We start from the raw sequence: 6,195 nt of genomic DNA, 5'->3' as shown, positions 1-6,195 counted from the left end.
GGGCGTCGCTAGACATTTTTCAGTGGGGGGGTGTAGAGGCCAACGATTACCGACAAAAGTAGCCACCAATTACCGACAAAATTAAATTTCCAATATCTACAACGTCAACCCTATAAACCTGGGGCCGAAGGCTAAATTGTTTTTCCTATGGACTATCTATAGTACTTGCATATGCGCAAAATGGTCATTTTCCTCGACGACATAAATATACGAATTATTTCTTCAATTCAGTCAGCATCATAGCTATATATTTTAATGCAGGCGCGGAGCTAGGATCTTATTTTAGGGAGGGGCGGCAGTGAGCAAGAGCATCACTTAAAAGCGCGCTCATTAGGGGGTGTGGGTGATGGGCCTCGCGCGCGAAGCGCGGAAGCTTAGACGTTTCCTTAAATTATTAGGAAAAGAAGACGATTAATTGTACCGTTTTCGACTGGTAATCCTAGGCTGAATGAAGTTTTTCCCCCCCCCCCCCCTCCCGCGCGTAGCGCAAAAGCTTTGACGTTTCATTAAATTATTTTAAAAAAGAAGACGATTTGCTGTACCATTCTCGACTGTTTATCCTTTTCTGAATTCAGTTTCCCCCTCCTCCCGCGCAAAGCGCGGAAGCTTTGACGTTTCATTAAAGTATGAGACAAAGCAGACGATTCGGTGCACTGTTCTCGACTCTTAATCCTAATCTGAATGAAGCTTCCCCCTCTTGCGCGAAGCGCGGAATTTTTGGCGTTTCATCACAATATAGAGAAAGGAAGACGATTCCTCGTACCGTTTTTGACTCTTATTAAGTCCTATTCATCTGAATTCAGTTTCCCCCTCTCGCGCGAAGCGCGAAAGCTTTGACGTTTCCTCAAATTATTAAGAAAGAACAAGATTCGTTGTACCGTTTTCGACTCTAAATAAGCCCTATTAAATTTGTTTAAATTCAGTTTCACCATCTCGCGCGAAGCGCGGAAGCTTTGACGTTTCCTCAAATTATGAGAGAAAGAAGACGATTCGTCGTACTGTTCTCGACTCGTCTAAATGAAGTTATCCCCTTCCTCGCGAAGCGCGGAATTTTGGGCGTTTCATCACAATATAGAAAAAGGAGGACGATTCCTCGTACCGTTTTCGAATCTTATTAAGCCCTATTCATCTGAATTCAGTTCCCCCCCCCCCCCTCTCGCGCGAAGCGCGAAAGCTTTGACGTTTACTTAAATTATTAGAGAAAGAACACGATTCGTTGTACCGTTTTCGACTTTTAGTAAGCCCTATTCATCTGAATTCAGTTTCCCCCTTTCGTGCGAAGCGCGAAAGCTTTGATCTTTCCTCAAATGATTAGAGAAAGAACAAGATTCGTTGTACCGTTTTCGACTCTAAATAAGCCCTATTAATTTTGTTTGAATTCAGTTTCACCCTCTCGCGCGAAGCGCGGAAGCTTTGACGTTTCCTTAAATTATTAGAGAAAGAAGACGATTCATTGTACCGTTCTCGACTCGTCTAAATAAAGTTTCACCTTCCTCGCGAAGCGCGGAATTTTGGGCGTTTCATCACAATATAGAGAAAGGAAGACGATTCCTCTTACCGTTTTCGAATCTTATTAAGCCCTATTCATTTGAATTCAGTTTACCCCTCTCGCGCGAAGCGCGAAAGCTTTGACGTTTCCTCAAATTATTAGAGAAAGAACAAGATTCGTTGTACCGTTTTCGACTCTAAATAAGCCCTATTAATTTTGTCTGAATTCAGTTTCACCCTCTCGCGCGAAGCGCGGAAGCTTTGATATTTCCTTAAATTATTAGAGAAAGAAGACGATTCGTCGCACTGTTCTCGACTCGTCTAAATGAAGTTTTCCCCTTCCGCGCAAAGCGCGGAATTTTGGGCGTTTCATCACAATATAGAGAAAGGAAGACGATTCCTCGTTTGGTTTGGTTTGGTTTGGTTTTATTTTCCGTATAAAAATTAAATACATACAAAAATACAATTTACAAATAATACAAATCAAGAATTAAAAAACGGCTGGAAAGCTCTATTCAGAGCCATTATTAAAATGGCTCTGTTCTTCCTAGAGGTCCAGAAATAATCAAACATATCGTACCGTTTTCGAATCTTATTAAGCCCCTGCATGAACTTATGTGGGGACGCGATAAGGTGAGATGTTGCACGCATGGTGTGCTGGCCGTGTGCAGGGTTATGATAATTAAAACTGTGTTAAGCACTTTACATCTGTAATCGATTAAAACATAAAGGAAGACAATGACAAAATGAAACAACAGATTTTCCATTTTGTTTTCTACATTCAACATAAGTAAGAATAATTGTACTTTTATTTTGTTTACAGCACTGTAAAAATAAAAAGAGTACTTATTTGTTGAAGTCTGCTAGGCAGTGGCGTACCTGGGGTACTCCGTCAGGGGGGGGCAAGCGACCGAAACAAACAAAAAAGGCGATGCTAATTTTCACTTCTGGCGAGCGAGCGAGCGAGCAAAAAAAAATCTTTAAGTAACGTTTGGTATATAAACTGGTATTGTTGCAAGTTGGGGGTGGGAACATTCACTTGTTAGCGACGTTAATTTCATTTTTTTGCAAACTAGTGTAGCGAGCAAGAAAAAAAAATCACTTCTTTTTTAATAATTGCCACTTAAACTTGGTTCAATTGTCCCATGGAGGGCGTGGGAACAATATTGTGTTTAGGGTGATTTTATACCCATTTTAGCTAGCGAGCGAAAATACATCTTTCTCTCAATGAATTGCTATATAAAATTTGTTTCACTGTTGCAGGTAGGGGGCGGGCACAATCGTGTTTAAGGCAATGTCAATCCCATTTTGGCGGGCAGGCAACCCCCTACATTTCTCTTTTAAATGATATTGTAGCAGGTTAGTGGTGGGCACATAATTCCACGAGCTAGCGAGCGTAGCGAGCGAAAAAAAAAATCACTTTTCTTTTATAGGGAAAATATGGTACATAAAACTTGGGTTCATTGTTCCATGTCAGGGACGTGATTATTAAAAGCGGTGTTAATTTTATTTTGGCGAGCGAGCGTAGCGAGCGAGCAAAAAAAAATCACTTCTCTTTATAGGGAAAATATGGTATATAAACTTGGTTTAATTGTTCCATGTCAGGGACGTGATTATTAAAAGCGGTGTTATTTCTATTTTGGCGAGCGAGCGTAGCGAGCGAGCAAAATTTTGTAATGATAATTGGTTCATAAATTTCAGATTTTTTTGTTGCAGGGCAGGGCTTACACAATCATGTCTAAGGTGATGTTTATTCCGTTTTGGCGAGCACGAGCACACCAAACTTCTTTGAATAACGTTTCGTACATAATTATTAACTGGTTGTTGCAGGTTGGGGCGGGCACGTTAGCGGTGTCAATTCCATTTTGGCGAGCGAGCATAGCGAGCAAGCAAAAAAAATAAATTCTCATTTAATAGAAATTAATAAATAAACTTGTTTTTATTGGTGCAGGTCAGGATGGACGCAATCGCGTTTAACGCGATTCAATTCCTTTTTGGCGAGAGGGCGAAAAAACTCTTCCATTTTTAATGATATTGTTGCAGGTCAAGGGTGGGCACAATTGTTTACAAAGCAATGTCTATTCATTTTATTCGCGAGCGAGTGTAGCGAGCGAGAAAAATGAATTAGTCTCTTTTAGTAACATTTGGTACATATATTGTGTGTTATTGTTGCCATGGTTGCAGGTCGGGGCCCGTCAGGGCAGGCACAATTGTATTCTAGGCAATACTAATCCTTTTCTTTTTTCAGAGGGACGAGGAAGTGAAAACATTTAATACAAAATAGGCTAGCAAGCGGTTCGTGCCAGCGAAGAGTTTCGAATTTGTTATATCACTTATATTTTCCTATTTTCATTTGTTTTAATTTTTCAGGGCCGTATGCGGAATATTTTTCTGATGGGGGAAGGGGAAAGATGCGTTAAAAGTTTTCGAAGAATCTCAAAAGCAAAAGGAGTGAAGGGAGTTCGAGCGACCGAACTGGTCATGAGGGTACTTTTGCATTTTCAAAAGTAGAATTGAAGGATTTGGTATAGGCCTACACTACATTTTCAGGAAAAAAACTGTACGATTTCAAAATATCTGGGGTCAACTGCCCCCCCCCCCCCTGGTGCTTACGGCCATGTTCTTTATTTTTTTTCCCCCATTTTTATTCCTTTCCTTTTCTTTTCCCCTTTTTGTTCCTTTTCTCTTCTTCTTCCTTTTTTCTTTCCTTTTTTTCCTTTTTTCTCTTTCTTTCCTTTTTTCTTTCCTTTTCCTTTTTTCTTTTTCTTTCCTTTCCCTTTCTTTTCTTTTCTTCCCCTTTTTCTTTTTTCCCCTGGAGCCCGTCAGGGGGGCACTCTGCCCCCCCTGCCCCCCCCCATAGGTACGCCAGTGCTGCTAGGTTAATAATAATGATAATAATAATAATGGCTTTTTATATAGCGCACATGTCCGTCAAGTCATGACTCTCCTGGCGCTGCCCCGATTATTCCCCGTTAGGGGAACACTTACTGGTAGTTATTTGAGTTCATTGGTTCCTCTAGAAAATGAAACATTAATTGTGCCTACTTACTTTACCATGGTTATAAAATGGTTGTTCAGTCACATATTGTGTATGGATTCTATTTGGATGCACGTTAAGAAAAATACGCTTTTAGAGTGATTGCAATGAAACGATTAGCGTAAAAAAGCAAACTAAAATGACGGGAGTGTAAAACTTGTTAAATAGATTAAAACTATCTTCCCAACATTTTCTATGTTATGCTCTATCACCTTGATTATTTGTCTCAATTTTAACTTTGTTGTTCTCTGTTTAAAAGCTGCCTATCTGTATAAAAGAGAATGATGTTATTGATGTTGTTGCTTCAGAACTACTCTCTTAATAATTTTATAACACATTAAATATCACGAAGAGAGTTTTTCATTTTCGGGTTGTACATGTATTTAACAATATGTCATGATGCTGACATTAATAGAGCTTTCACATTGTGTTCTTTGCGATGGATGTACATAATCTCAAATATACAATATTTTTTTAACTTTATAATGTACTGTTAATTCATTTTCCGTTAATGTTCTAAATAAATTTTGGATTGAGGTGTCATTAATCAACGTTAATGTGCTTATTTCTTTAGAATAGCGAAACCAACTTTTCTAACTATATCCACTAGTGTGGACAAATCCGTGATCCTAGAGTATAATTGGTCTTAGGGTGACATACCACAAGGCCAACAATGTCGGTCTCACAGGCCTTTTGACATCTTGTTTAAAGGGCTCACACTAAAAGATTTTTCTTTTGAGGCCGCCATCCTAGTCAAGCATCGCTTATGATTGCGTTCCTGCACTTTTTCCACAGTTAGTCTCAGAGACTACAGAGAGAGAGAGAGAGAGAAAGAGAGATAAATAAAGGGAGAGAGAGAGAAAGAGAGAGAGAGAGAGAGAAAGATTTGAGAGAGAGAGATATATATATATATAAATATATGAGCTAGAGAGATAGATAAGTTTGGAAAGTTGATAAATAACGGAACAAAGCAATATAATTTTAAGTTTTTCAGAAGATCTTACCGTTTAAACAAATCAACACAATGATATATTTAAGTTGGAAGATTGCATCTGATATTACGTGCAAATACTGCAACAGAGATACTTTTCATGTTCTATAAAGTAAATGCTTAATCGATTCTGCTAATGATGTGTACATTCATATTAATGAAAAAGCATTATTTACTTGGTATGCCATTCAGGGGCGTCGCTAGACCTTTTTCGGTGGGGGGGGGGGGGTTGTAGAGGCCAACGATTACCGACAAAACTAGCAACCATTACCGACAAAATTAAATGTCCCAATATCTACAAATTTAACCCTATAAACCCAGGGCCGAAGGCTAAATTGTTTTTCCTATGGACTATCTATAGTACTTACGTATGCGAAAATTGTCATTTTTCTTGACGACATAAATATACGAATTATTTCGTCAACTTAGTCAGCGTCATAGCTATATATATTTTAATGCAGGCGCGGAGCTAGTATCTTATTTTGGGGAGGGGCGGTAGTGAGCAAGCGAATCACTTAAAGAGCGGTGTGGTTGATAGGCCACCCGCGCGAAGCGCGGAAGCTTAATAATAATAATAATATTGGATTCTTATATAGCGCACGTATCGACCTTGCAAGGTCCTCAAGGCGCCCCAACATACAACAGCTTAGACGTTTCCTTAAATTATTTGGAAAAGAAG

The sequence above is a fragment of the Strongylocentrotus purpuratus genome, unplaced genomic scaffold, assembly GCF_000002235.5.
Source record: "Strongylocentrotus purpuratus isolate Spur 01 unplaced genomic scaffold, Spur_5.0 spur5_scaffold_3, whole genome shotgun sequence".
Taxonomy (NCBI): domain Eukaryota; kingdom Metazoa; phylum Echinodermata; class Echinoidea; order Camarodonta; family Strongylocentrotidae; genus Strongylocentrotus; species Strongylocentrotus purpuratus.
The sequence above is the reverse complement of the archived record's forward strand: the minus strand, read 5'-3'. Positions refer to the sequence as shown.